The sequence below is a fragment of the Anthonomus grandis genome, chromosome 16, assembly GCF_022605725.1.
Source record: "Anthonomus grandis grandis chromosome 16, icAntGran1.3, whole genome shotgun sequence".
In the NCBI taxonomy this organism is placed as follows: Eukaryota; Metazoa; Arthropoda; class Insecta; order Coleoptera; family Curculionidae; genus Anthonomus; species Anthonomus grandis.
Genome location: NC_065561.1, coordinates 4,204,155 through 4,219,604, shown reverse-complemented (window position 1 = coordinate 4,219,604; position 15,450 = coordinate 4,204,155). Strand labels below are relative to the sequence as shown.

Sequence of the window (15,450 nt, the reverse complement as noted above, 5' to 3'; positions counted from 1 at the left end):
TAATTGTTTTTGTTATCCTCATCGGAATAGAGAAAAGAAAGTACAAAATAAAAAAAAATAAACGAAACAACCTGGTTTCCTTAAGCTTGTGTTTTATGGGGTTGCGCTTTCTTATGCGATATATTAATCTAAGGCACGCATTTTGGAGTTTCTGAATTCTACTCTCTTCAGCAGTTCTCAAGCATGGACCATACACTGCATCGTAATGATTAAGCTGTGATAGGACCAGCGAATCACACAGTAGAATTTTTGTTTTTCTATTTAAAACGTAACGATGTGTATAAATATTTTTAAGGTTTAAAAATCCTTTTTGAATACATTAATTTACGTGCTGCGTGAATCGTAGGTCACTATCCAGAATCATACCCAAGCTCTTGCAGTGCTCGGCGTGTTTTATAGGCTCGTTATTGATATGAATTAGGTCCCTATAATACTGTAAAAAACTCTTACGGCTACCCTTGCCCCCAAACAGCATAAATGCTGATTTCATAGAATTTAATTGTAAGCAATGATTTTTAGAAAACTCGTAAATGCTGGCAAGGTCATAATTAATGGCAGCCACTGCTTGGGAACTTTCACCTAGTTCAAATGAGAGATATATTTGAGTATCATCAGCATAATAGTGCTGCTTAGATGATATGAATATTTTTGCCATGTTTGATACATAGATTGAAAAAAGGATTGGCCCAAGGATGGAGCCCTGAGGTACGCCAGAAGAAATCTCTAAAAAACCAGAATCTACGCCATTATAAGAAACAACTTGATAGCTATCTAGCTTAGCAATCAACGCGCATGCCCCCTCCCCTAAACCAACAAATGACAAAATATTTATTAAAAGATCATGGTTGAGAGTATCAAAGGCCTTGCTATAGTCAAGCATTACCAGTAATGTTAGTTTATTGGAATCAAATGCTGATAAAATATCATCAGTTATAGAGGCCAATGGCGTACAACAGCCGTGATTTGATCTAAACCCTGATTGTGTCACTGGTAAAATTGAGTTGTCTTTAACATATTTCTGAAGCTGCATTTCCATTACTTTTTCTAATATTTTTGATAGCGTTGGAAGAATGCTTATTGGCCTCAGATCGCTTAATGTAAGAGGATTTAACGTCTTGGGTAAAGGGCTAACTTTCGCTTTTTTCCACATTGAAGGAAAAACAGAATTTTCGAGACAGAAGTATGACATGGACAATATAAGGTAGTAGAAAAGGCAGGCATAGTCGGATGGTAAGTATATTAATTTCATCAATACCCGTGGCAGTAGTTTTAATGTTATTAATAACCTTTACAATATCATACTCCGACACGGCCAAAAACCTAAAACTCGTTTGAAATAAGTAATTTTTAACACTTTTATAATAATTTAGAGTATAATTTAGAGCAGTAATAACAGTTTTATAAAAATTACGCGATGTGATAAAAAGTGAATTATCTGCCTTTCATTTTGAAATGAAATTCTTAAAATAGAGGCTGCGTTGTAGATGTAAATTAATTCAATTATTAATCAAAAAACTGAAAACTTTTCGTACCCCACAAACTAGTATTTTGTCTGTTTTCATTATTGTTGTTAAACAAACTGCAAAACTCACAAGAATGTGTCAATTAAATTAGCACATTAATCTTGTTGGACATTTAAATAGTTATAATGATAATAATAACAATTGATGTCCGATAGCTTACAACTAAAATTTTAGCCAACATGATGACGCATATCAATGTAATATCGAACAAAACAAATGATAACACAATAGTTATGATGACTATCTGGTTACTAATATAAATTAATATAGGCTGTAATAATAATGTCTTTTATTCGAAGATACTTACCGCGCGACAAATTAAATTAAGCTCGGTTCTATATAACTCTTATTGGTTTGTTATGTTTAATAAAAGCGAATTACGGCTTAGACAAATTGGCCCAAATTGAATTAAATTTGATATTAGCCTAAAATAAGGGAATGATTTGCAATGAACGCTTCGGATTTATTTTATTTACTTCTAAATTTAAGAAATTGTTGATTTATAATCAGTATATTATATAGCGCTTTCTTTTCAAAACGATCCACCCTTAATAACTTAAAAAAAAACACGTCAAATTAGATATACAGGGGGACGTTTAATTATGCATTTACTGAAGTTCTGTCAATCACCTCCTCATCTCCAGATAACCTCACTTTAATATGTCAAATGGGAACCTTCATCGTGTGATACATCATAGTAAGCAGCGTAAAATTCTCTATTCAACGGTACCAAAAAAAATGAAATCGGTAAATGTGTAAGCAAATAGTTAGCGAAAATGTCTAGAAATAATGAATATTTTATTTACGCCAAACTTTGATATGTCAAATGGCTACCCCATAGTGTGATAAATTATTTTAAAGGACATTCATTATGCTATCAATGGTTGTAAAAAAAAATAAAATTGATTGACCAAGAAGCAATTAAAGTGTAATCACTTTGGTAGAGTGGCGTGGATTCAACAAGAGTTCAAATTATAATAAAAGCGCCACCTGTTTTATCCCAGATGGATAAGAAAATCCCGATGACCAAGAAAACAGGAAATTACTAAAAGCACTATACCTATAAACCTGAAAGAAAATCTCACAAGAAAGAACAGACAGGGAGATTTATAAATACAATTAATTATATTGACCCTTAATATTATGTACAAGTGTTATGGTGTAATTAATAAATTAACAATAAAACAAATATTAATCCTTTACTTTGGCTATTAAATTATATCCTATTAAATTAACAGCTTTAATGTGAGAGCACCTTAAAACTCATGGGCTCACACCAAAAGTCGTTTGTCTAACTTAGAAAGTTAGGTTATCTTTTAAAAATCAAAATAAACATAAAAGAAAGGCTTTAGTTCTGAGATACATTCAAGTAAATCTATATTAAAAGAAAAGTTAATAATCAAACTTATTACTTTAAAAACAAGTTATGTTGCGCTTCCTGAATATAGTGTCTATATCAAGAGTAAAATCTCATAAGCTGTTTTGGGCTAAAAGTTCGCGTGAGTACTTTCGAAATAGGCCTATTTATCCTGTTTACAAGGAGATCTATATGGTCTATTTCTATAAAATTACTAATATGCACCTAGTTATTATGAAACTATTCAAAACAACAGTGTAGTAGTGAAGTATAATAATGAGAGTGATAAGTGATAACAATGTAATTTTGAGGTTAGTATTTAGTATGATATACTACAGTAAGGCTAATAAATGTTGATAGGACTTAGGTTTACTAGTTAAGTGGTTTACTGACTGCATGGTTCACTATACATCACAAACATTGATCAAACCTGGCTCCAAAAGGGCTGCATGATTGAGATGGAAGACCTGGATGGATCGGTTTAACAGTGAATGTCAATGTAGATGTTGTGGACGTTATTGGAGTAGATGAGTGGAGATTTCTACCTCTTATAATAGTGGATAAAGACCATACCGGGGGATAAAAAAAAGCCTGAAGGTGGAAGAATACCCAGATTGAGGAATCGCCAATAGAGTAAGTAGATATAAGCATTGATGGTTAAACTTAACGGTATGCTTGAGTCTACTTATATAAAATTACATGTGTAATATGTAGATTATCATAAACCAAGATACCAAATGAAAATATTAGGACTTACCAATGGAATTGGCCTTTTCTCGGGAACACAAAACTGGACACTTAAACAAAGAACCTTGAAAAAGTTGGGATTTAACTACACCACTTTTAATCCTGCACTATTGCAGCATGGCATTTAGTATCCACAAACTAATAATACCCAAAAGGTGAGTTTTCAACTTTTCATTGGAGTAAAACCGGCAAAAATACCAAGAAACAACCTTCTTCAAAGGCTTGTTCTTCAAGACTCCTAGAGGTCAAAGATTTTCGCGCCAGAAATGGTTTTAGTAGGGATATAGGAGAATGAGCTGGGATCTTATTGGCTAGGATATAACTTCTGACATTAGTGAAATCAAAACAATAAAAAAAATTAATATTATGATTAATAATTTGAGTTTCATCAATCATAAGGGTTGAAAATTATTGATATCAAAAATAGAATTAATACTGAAGTGATAACTGTTTATTTTATTAACTTTAGTACCAGAATAACTTAGAAATTGCCTCTTAAAGTTCTATAATCCAGCTATGCTTTCGCTAACATTCTGGATTCATTTTATTTTCTTATTCTTTATGTATCTGAAGAAAATAAACTGTAACAACGCGTCAAACTGACAGTTTTAACAATAATAAATCGCCTTCTTTTTACACGCCTTAAAAATGTAAGGTATTGCAGTGTTTTTTGTACCTATTAGGTAGGTTTCGCAAAAAATATAAGTGAAATAAATACACATACAAAGTTATAAGACTGCAAAGATTTTTGCAAAAAATTTGAAGACACTCTTTTTTCTCGCAAATAACGGTACACATTCTTTACTTAAAAAAATAAATAATTTGCTTGAACTAAATGTACTGTTTTAACTTCTTAATTGCTTGTATTTTTTTTTGATGATCTATTATAAAAAATGTAAGAATTTTAAAATGATGTAGGTACTACACTAAAAGTATTCATTTAAAATACCAAAGTTTGGCGTAAATAAAATATTCATTATTTCTAGACATTTTCGCTAACTATTTGCTTACACATTTACCGATTTCACTTTTTTTGATACTGTTGAATAGAGAATTTTACGCTGCTCACTATGATGTATCACACGATGGGGGTTCCCATTTAACATATTAAAGTGAGGTTAGCTGGAGGTGAGGAGGTGATTGACAGAACTACAGTAAATAAATAATTAAACGTCCCCCTGTATATCTAATTTAACGTTTTTTTTTTTTTTTTTTTTTTTAAGAAAGTAATTAAGGGTGGATCGTTTTGAAATGAAAGCACTGTATATTGTATTATTATATAATATGGATATTAGTATGAATATCCATATTAATTATTTATTTATTTATTTATTGTTTCACCAAACAAATTAGCGTATGATGTATAAGAATGTTAGACAGACAGCTCTTGTCGACGTATATACACAACAATTAGATTACTATATTTGTGATAATATAGCTAAGTACAGAAATTTGAAAAATACAGATAAAATGGCAGTGGAAGTTGAAAACGGTCCCAATTATTATTTCAACAACAGCTGTATCCTAAAAACCTTCTAATGAACATCAAGCTACTTGGACTAGTAAACACTATAAGTCAGAAATTTATGGGAAATGCTTCAGCATTCCAAGTTCCTCCTGGAACTGTTAACTTACAAAGAGCCCCCATAGAGCTTCATCCTTTTAATAGCAGGTAACCATCTGGGATGAGTGAATGTTCCCCGAGAAGAGAGTGTAAGGCATATGTGTGAATTCTTAATAACAATAAAACGCTAGAACGAGAAATATTCATATCAGATTATAAGATAAAAAGAAGAATTTTCAAAGGGAAGGAAGAGGATAATCTAAGTTTCATAGGTAAAAGTGGGACAAACCTTAAGGAACAAATAGCCATAGTTAAAAAATGTTAGATGATATAAATATGTAATTTGGACTAGACATGTGCGTGACTGAAGTGATATTTAAATGAGGTAAATTACGAAAAAAAGACATTTTGATAATACTCGATTTCCAACACCTTGAGGATAATAACATCTAAATACTTAGGAGTAGAGGAAGGAGATGGTTTAGATCATAAAAGGCAAAAAACTAACCAAAGAATATAAAAAACGAGTAAAGCTGATCTTAAATACACACCTTGGTAGCAGAAATAAGTACACAACACCAGCGACAAATGCTGCAAGAAAATTTTGTGCAGCATTTGTCGCTGTTAGGTGAAGGTTGGTCGTTGCATGCTTTCGGCAGTTTTCATGCATATTTTTGAACCTTATATATGGTCTGACCATAAATGATCCCAAAATTTCTCTCACAGTGTTAATGGGCGGAGGGAACAAAACACAATGAAACACACACAAAAAAACACCTTTTAGTCGCTAGCAATGGTGCATATTGATCCAGCCAAGCATGATTAAATTTTCTTTTCAAATGGCTTGTATCACTTCCTGATAGAATAAGTAATGAAATGCTTCAAAAAGAGCGAGCTGTTGCAATGGATTTGAACATAGATATTTCGGCTCCACGTCTTGCTCACGAGCAAACACAGAAGTAATCCGCCATCAGACAATGATAACGAATATTGGCGGCATTCCCGGCATTGATAATACCATACATTGATTCAACGGACAACTGAACCTTTGGTATAATTTATGGGTAAAGAAGGCTTTATCAGATGATCAGTTAAGGGACATAGAAGTAGATAGAGTTGATCTGTTCAATGAAGCCAACACTTTTTACCCTGCTGTCAGAAAGGCATTGATTATTTTAAGCACTATCTTAAGCACCACGGCGACCGTAGAACGGTCCTTCAGTACGCTGCGAAGAGTTAAAACATGGAGAAGAGAAGCACCATGGGTGAAGAAAGGCCTACAGGTTTATGTCTGATAAGCATACATCGATCATTACTTAAATGAAAGCAGTGAGTTTATTGAAAAAACTGTTATAGACAAAAATTATCGGCAAATCCGAGAAGATTACTGTTAAATTAATATACATATATATTATGATTATTATATATATAATATTTTGTTTTGTGTCAATAAAACTAATTTATAAAAGTCAATTTTCATGATTTTTTTGTTTTAATATACCCGAGCGACCATCTTCTCGAAACAGATATGAGCTGCCCCCCTTTCCCTATTATTACCTCTTGCAAGTACTTGATAGCTTTCTGGTTCATAAAGAAAACACTCTTAAGTGGCTCACTCGATGAACGTTAAAGGAAGACACATAAAGCCTAATCGTAGCGACCCAAGACGAAGCTATTAATACGAGATACCTCTCCAAAAATATTTTTGGCCAATCCTTAATGTAGAATATGTAGAGAATATTAAAAAAAAATATTCTCACAATATATCGGCTTGCCCTTTCCTGCCAAAATGAGAATATATCTACAGACGACAGAACCTGTTAATCTACTTTATTATTATAAAATTTGCGGGCTGCAAATAGACGTTAACCGTAGCTTGCATAAACATGAACCGGCCCAAGTAATCAACAAAGAAACTATAACAATTATATGAGATTAACAAATTAAAACAGACCGCCAAATAGGCTCCCTATATTTGCTAAAGTCTTCCTTAAGAAAACATGGTTTCTTAACGTTTTGTAAGCATACTGCCTACACGTTCAAAAGTACTTGAAAAAACTATGAAAAAATCATTTTTACAACAGTATAATATTTTATCGAAGCATCAATTAGGCTTCAAATCGGGCTGTAGCTGTAAAAAGGCTTTAGCGCATATAACTTGATATCCTTAAAGTAAAGCTATAGTTTTTCTCGATTTTAGTAAGGCGTTTGTGCTAAATTATAGATTTTTAATCTCAATCTTAATTATATAGGGTTTGACGTAAATGATTGTTATTTCATTAAATTGTTTTTAGCTAATAAAATACAGAAATAAGTATACAATAATCAATACTCTGAATTTAGTCTAATTGCTAATGGTGTTCCGCAAGGTGCCATTACCACAGATACCATACCATTTATACTGTGAATATTTTTTCATGTATTAAAAATTGCAAATCACACTTTTACACCGACGATACGCAGTTATATTTCTGTTTTGTATTAGGAGTCCTTCAATAAAATTAACAGATTCAACCCATTTAAGGCACTCTAGATTGAAATTTAAATATTTAAATATTTTTAAAGTACCGGAAGGTAGTAAATGGAGAATCATTGTTCTTTAAATGTTATTTTATATACATATAGGTACAAAACTGCTTGAATTAATGAATAAAATTCATTAAAAATATGTAAAGTTTTTATTTAGAATTATTTATTTAGAAGTCCATAAGAAGATTCATAAAAAATTAGGTCGACATATTTTTCACACTCAAGAGATCTTTATTCAAAACATATTTCTTAAAACAGTATAATAAATAAAAATCAATTTACAAGTTTAAATCCGGCTTATGAAAATGGCAGGCTATAATGTAGAAAATATATGCAAAATAGGAGTACGTGCGGTGTAAGGCAAAGTGTGACTAAAACCTAATCGATTGAACGGAATGAATATTCATGCAGAATCTATTGGTGCTGGAAAGAAAATTTGCAAAAACACGCACCCTTTATAAAAATAATGTTTTCATTAATGTTGACATAAAGTATAAAATATAATTATTGATAAGCCAGTGTGACAAGCTTTTTAAGCTGTTTGAATACCTCGGCAGTACCTGCAAAATTTTATTTTAAAAATATTCCATCGAAGGGTCAATTTGAATAAACCTAATAAAATAAAATTAAAATATATTTTTTTATATTAAATGAGAGATAAGATAAAAACCTACTACAAAGTTATCGTTTATTTACTTATCTACATAAAAGTATATTATGAAGTAGTAGCTGCTATATGTCTAATAATGTAAATATAAATTATTAAAAGCTAATTACTTTAACTAATAATTTTTATACTGTGTGTATCAGCCAAATGGAATAGATTTCATAATAAGTAAATGGAGATATTCTTAATAAAATGCCCAGACACGCTTATATATATTGCATGGATAGTTCTACTTTATAATAATATTACTATTATAACAAATGAGTTTATCAGTTTCCCTAGTATATTGGTTATGAATTTCAATTACTTTAAGTTATTCAAAAAGGGTGCAAATCCACTTCTTATATAATATAATAATATATAATAATCTTATATAAATTTGTATTTTTTTTACATTATTATTTTTTTATCTTAGTTATTCGGTTTTATAAATTTCCGTAACATGAAGCTTGATTTTGGGGGAAGAAAAAATGCGAAAACATAGCGTCTAAAAATGCATGTAATACCTACATTTCGATTGACAATCTTAACTTTACTTTTTTAAACATTGCTTATAGAATAAATTTTCAAAAGTCGACATCATTTTTTATTAAAGCGTGTCAAGCTAGCGTCCATTAAAACCGATCGGACAGTAGGTTTACACAACAGGCTTCTCACATGGTTTTGTCAATACCAATCGAGTTTCTGCTTGGAAGTGGTGTTTCACTATTACATTAATATCTTTTGAATAGGTATCATATTTGAGAATACACAAATGCATAAAAAATTAAAAGTGAGTTACTGACAAGATCGTGCTGTTAACTGGCATATTTAATGGCCGTGTCTAAAATCCTTTTTTTGTATTCATAAGAATTGTCGCATGAAGCGTAAGAAATTTACATACTATTTTGTATTTAATTGAATATTATTTAAAGTTAACCTTATTCCAAATATGTTATCTGCATCGGTTGAACTGGCAACGTCACGAAAACAGGGTTTGTAAGTATGTCACCATTTGAATAAATATCAATTTAAAAAAATAATATAAGAATAAAACTCTGATATAATTAATTAGAAGAAAATAGACTTATTTACATACGATACCTTTCAAAATATTTCATTCAATCTCGAGTTTAATAATCCGCTTAAAAAATTAAAACTAGATTACAGTATATATTAACAAAAAATAAACATTTTAATAAAAATAAATGAAAAAAGCATAATACATAAAAATCCTTGTGATTGTGATAAATTTTACATAGGTGAAACCTGCAGAGCATTGCTATAAAGAATGAATAAATATAAAAATTACATAAAAAGTATTTCCAAAAATAACACAAATTACGGTTGACAGTAACCACAGAACAGCTTTCTAAATTTAAGCAAAGGAACCAATTTAAAAATTTGCTGATTTAGATAAACTCAACTTTGTACAAATTTGCTTAGTTTGGGCGCTAGTCCGTGCTAAAATTACGATTTCACAATCGTTTGTCTTGATTACTTAACAAACGGCTTATACTATTTTTGCCAAATATAGTATATTGAAATAGCTTTATTTATTCAAAATATGCAATATTGTACTAAAATACGTTTACTCAACTAGGCTAATTTCGGTCAAAAGAATGCGTAATTTGCTTTTCTAAAGATTTTTCCGCTAGATAAAAGAAAATCTAAAAAGTTTTTTTTTAGATTTTCTTTTAGAATTATAATCTGGAATAATCTCAAAGACCATAAAAATTCCTTTGTGAAGCACTAAAATATATATAAGGTCTATCTTTACCCAAATACTGAGATTCCAGCAATAAGATCAACGATTTTAAACATCGAAAGTTAGCATGAAATCGCATAATTAAAAATAAAATAATTGACCATTTGTGTATCGATAATTCGTACATTTGTCCAGTTGTTAACCAAAGTAACTCGAAAATATATAATAAAAATTAAAAGAAATAACTAAACAAAGCTTTGATGAAGCTATTTTTTTCTTCACGGGCAATGTGACCGAATAATAAAAGGTTTATCAAATTTGTTCCGATAAAAAATCAATGAACCAGATAATTTTATTAATTATGGGTCAAAACTGAAATCCGAAAGACAGTTACAGTTACCGAAACTAGTAATTTCTGATTAAGACAACATCAGACATAAGTGTTTAAACCTAGTTTCACACATTTCCCCAAGCTTCTAGGAGAAATAAACAAAAAATTGTCAAAACAAAACCAATACAGAGGATCCTGAGATATTATAAGTGAAAATTTAATTTTTTACGAAAGCAGATAGAATATTAAAAAAGGTTTAAATAGAAGAATGTTATAAACAAAAAATAGTGGAAAATAATATTAACTCGGAAAGTTCCTTTTTTATGGCATTTGTAGTTAATAATTCAACTTACTCCTTTTAAAAATATTCAAATTGTTCTCCTTTAATAATCAGTGTCCAAAAAGTAGATTTATTCTTGTCCGGTGCTAATCAAATGTCCAGCCTTTCGTAAAGCATAAATTTTAAATAATTTCATTCAAAACAATAAAAGGAACCAAACAATATCTCCTAGTTGTAAGACATTTCTCTTGATAGTCCTGATGACTTTGAAATGGAATGTGAGACAATCCCAAATTTACGATTATCGCGCTCCGTATAGCTCGTATACGAAACTAACCCGATGGTCCGTGAATACGTACTAACCGATTCATATATCTCGAAACATACTATCGTTTACTTTTCATTGATAAACAGACACGGGTTTAAAGTAAGGTACAAGAATCGAGATGCGTCGATGTTGTTTTATGTGTATATTTATGTGTATGTCATATTACAACGGGCGTCACGAGAACACGGCTTGCTCACCGTATAGTCGCGCTCGTTGAACTGGTTTTGCGACGTCGCCGCCGCGACGTCAACCAAACGACGCGCTTTTCAATTCGGAAACGGTCGGAAGTTTTCGACGGACGCAACGCGGTCGCCACTTTAATTTCGGGAAGATCGCTAAGGTAGAAGTATCTCATTAGGCTAATGATAATAATTATTGTCCAATGGTTCAATATCGAAGAGGCGCTGTAAATATAAATATAAATATATATGTATATAGTTTTACATCTGCACCAAGACCACGGGCATATCATTGCACAATAACTTGTCAAAATTATCTTATTTTTATTTTCATTCGATTGTTGCAGTAGAAAACATTACTATAAAAAAAAACACAGAAAAAGCAATAAAATACAACTGTTCTAAGATTTAACTTTTTAGTTTCTCTAGCGAATTCATAATCTATGTATTATGAATCCGTTTTTCATGCAAAGGATCTCGGGTAAAAACCACTCAATTTGTTATGTATATTTTCATTTTCTTTTATCTTAGTCAAGTCAAAGAGAAAAACTTTCGTAATATTGTTTTCCGTGAGTTTCTAGTTTCTGTGTCTTTCATTTTATGGAATATATACCAGCCACATGAAGTATCACATAAATAAAAAAATCTCACGGCTTCCATGCTTTATTTTTCAAAAATAAGTCAAAAAAAACTTGAATTTATGTAAAGCAGCATTAATTCTTCCCTTTAATTTATTATTTAATCAAAAAATTAACTATTTGATAGGTACCTCACCTAAATACTGGTTTTATATCTGCATGGTCATAATGTAATGCTAGGAATCCCAGTGAAAGACACAGTAACTGACTTTGTACTGCGTTTTGTAATAATATATTTTTTTTAATAAATGGAAAAAATATGTGCTAAAATATAATTTAGTGGCATTATTGCCACTTGCTATCCAACGCTGTTAATGAGCTTCAAACAGCTAATTTCGGCTTTGATTCTGGCCCTGAAGAACTCTTGGCTGAAGCACGTCTCAGGCATGCTCTATAGGATTGAGATGAGGTGATTAAGCTGGCTAGTCTAAATCACGAGTGTTCTGCTCTTGTTTCTAAAGTTTCGTGTGATTGTAGTTGTATGTGGAGTGGCATTATCATGCATTAAAATAAAATTTGCGTTAATATTTTGGTGGTATGAAGCAACAGTATGTTCTAGAACATTTCTAACGAAGCGGTATGATGATAAGAAACGGTCTAGAAGAATGAGCTCATAGTTCATATTATCTATAATAATATATAGATAAGAGGCTCAAAAATGTTGATTATGTTCTAAAAAATTGCCAGTATTTTTCAGTGGGGACGACCTATTGGTCTAGTGTGCGTTAGTAAAGCCTGTCTTGAAATACTGCTCAATTGTGTGGTCAATTATTTTCAAAATCACAAAGTTTCCTTGAAACGTGTTCGACACACATTTCTTAGAGTATGTGCTTTTAGGAAGGACATTGGAATGGAGAACCATAATTACAGTGTGATGGAACAACGATTAAGCTTTCCTTCACTTAGGGCCGCATGCGGTCCGCCGGTCGAATACTGGTGGCCCGCCGACGGCAAAAATAATCTCTCGTACATAAAAAATAATCTCGAAAAATATTGAATTCTATTCCAGATAAAACTAAAAAAAAATTTGTTCGAAAAGTAATTTGAATCTCGCGCGTAAAGTCAAGTAACATCGCTTGCCACCTTAATATAAAGTTTAAAATAGTAGAGCAATCAAGAATTTTATTGCGCGATGTGAGCAAGCGAGATAGCAATAGTCCCGAAGTGCCGATTGCTCGCGTAGGTAGATACACGACGCTTTCAGAGTCGTATGCGCGGTATAAAAGCTAACTACGCCACTAACCACGCTAACCGCAGCGGCCGACAGCTAGGTTTTAATTTGAGTGATGTGTCAAAAAAAGAAATAAGCGCAAAAATACAAAGCGAAGTAATAAGTGATTGAAAATAAGTGCAGTTTAATAGTGTTTTGGGGAGGCAATAGTTCTAGTGTATATTTTAACTTGACTAGTCGGTGTCATATATTTTGATCCACAATCAACCTAGATTTCCTGTTATAGTGTTAACCCGTCAAGTGCCGTGTATAATTGAATTGTGAAATCGTATGTCTGTTATTAATAAGTGTAACTCTGTTATTAATAAGTGTTTCTCTACCTATTTAATCGATTTTATTTAAATTTAGCTTTAATGTTGGCCAAATAATAAAATAAAACATTTAAATTACTATCTTTTTTCAGAATTTCTTTAACTGTAATAACTACGTTATTATTTCAGATATAAAATCTGTACTAAAATATTAAAATTTCTAAGGAATACTATTTAATCAATTATTTTTGATAATAAATTGATAATTGACAATATTTTGATATTATATTAAAAAAGAATGGGTAATTTAAGTAGGTACTGTAAATGTTTCTAGGTGGTGTGTTAATCCCCCTAAAATTAGAACGCAACATGGAGAAGCCAAGACCTAGTAAAAAAATGTAAGCTTAAAGATGAAAATCGGCAGTTTCAAGAAATTTGGACTGAGAAATACTTTTTTGTATGGTCTCATAACAAAGTCGCTTGTTTAATTTGCAAGAATTCTGTTTCGATTACAAAGAAATATAATGTAAATAGGCACTATGAAACACAGCGTCCTTCTTTTACCAAGTTTGCATTTGGCGATTTGAGAAAGCCAAAAATGTTGTCTTTAAAACGGGAGCTCTATTGGTCAGCAAGTTATGTTTACAAAACCCATTCAAGATTCAGAAATAGCTACAGAAGTTAGTTATAAAATTTCTTGAATGATAAGCAAGGCGATTCAGTGAAGCAGCAAAAAAGTTTGAGAAAATTCAACTGAATCGTATGACTATCCAAAGACGAATTATGTCTTTGTAAGTAATATTGTGGAACAATTAGAAAAAACTAAGATCATCTACAGCTCAACTTCTCATATTCATACGAGGTGTTACTCAAGATTTTGAAGTCTTAGTGTGCCCACAGAGTAGACGCGAGATTCTCGCTTCCGGTGCTCAAAGCCGATCTGCGCCGTTTTCTCGTGCGGAGATTACACACAGTTAATACCGGTAAAAGCGAGTTTTGTTTTAATATTCGCCAGTTTTGTTTTACAACTACTAGTAAGATGTCGTCGTCTGATGATGATCTTATTGCCTCGGAGTTTATTTTTACCAAACTAAAGAGAAAAAAAATTGGAATTCATTCTATTAATCGTGAAAGAGAAACTAACGGGGAATACCATCATTTATTTCCAAATTTAAAGAATGATAATGAAAGATTCTCTACATTTTTTATTATATTACAGAAAAAGTGAAATGTCGTTTAACCAAAAATTGGTGCAATCTACATAAGCAGCCTATTTTACCAGAAGAAAGGCTTGTTATAACCTTTAAGGTAAGTTTTGTTAAATAATTTAAATTACTTTTAATAGTATATTTTTCTTCTTATTTAGTTTAAATGGTAGGTATTTAGTGGTATAAATGGAAGATAGTAGTATAGATTTCCAATATAAAACAAACTTATTTTTAGGTTATAAAATTGTTTTATTACTTTTGTTTAAACAAATATAAACTTAACGTCATATAGGAATACTGTTATTTGTTAATGGAAATAAGGATTATAAGTTGAGTTTTCCTCCTGGTTATTATAAATAGGTGTAGTAACATTAGCAGGAAGCCTTTGGAACGTGATTGATGGGTTTAAGAGAATGGAAGAGTGGGTGTTTTCATGTATGGTATGATAGTTAGGATCGCCAGAAGAATACACTAGAATGGGAATACACTAGAATGGGACGATGTAGAAGATAATGGAGGAGGAACGAAAAAAGTGTTATGTTGGTAGGAATATTGATCCACTAATTCTTACACGCGGCCACGAAAAGATAATACTCTGTTTTTAGATATTTTCCTTATATGTGGAAACAAACTTTTAAAAAATGACAGATGTTCGTCATCGTGATCAGTGCAACTTTTTTTGGCTTTATTTTCCAGATACTCGACTTTGCGTTTTTCTATTTCCAGAATTGATGCCTGATATGCATCAGTAGCAGTTCTTTTTCTTCTCTGTGATGTACTAGGTACCAAAATAGGATTAGTTTGCCCTAAAATACGAGTAGGTGGTATCACGCAACTTTGCCTAGCTTGAGAAGATTCCTCTTTATCGCTATTCTCGTTCAAAGATTTATTTTGTTCTGTCTCATGTGTCTGTTCTGTCTGCTGCGTTGA

General features: G+C 31.4%; 1 protein-coding gene across 5 annotated transcripts in view; it reads right to left on the bottom strand.

Moving 5' to 3' along the window:
- Positions 1-11,235, bottom strand: part of LOC126745853 (high affinity cGMP-specific 3',5'-cyclic phosphodiesterase 9A) — a 332,464-nt gene extending 321,229 nt beyond the window's left edge. For 3 of the 5 annotated variants that reach the window (XM_050453878.1, XM_050453879.1, XM_050453883.1), the window contains exon 1: positions 10,759-11,235. The gene's annotated coding sequence lies outside the window, so the exon portion shown is untranslated. The remainder of the gene's footprint in view (positions 1-10,758) is intronic. The other 2 variants (XM_050453876.1, XM_050453877.1) reach the window with 1 other exon arrangement.
- Positions 11,236-15,450: the final 4,215 nt, after the last annotated feature.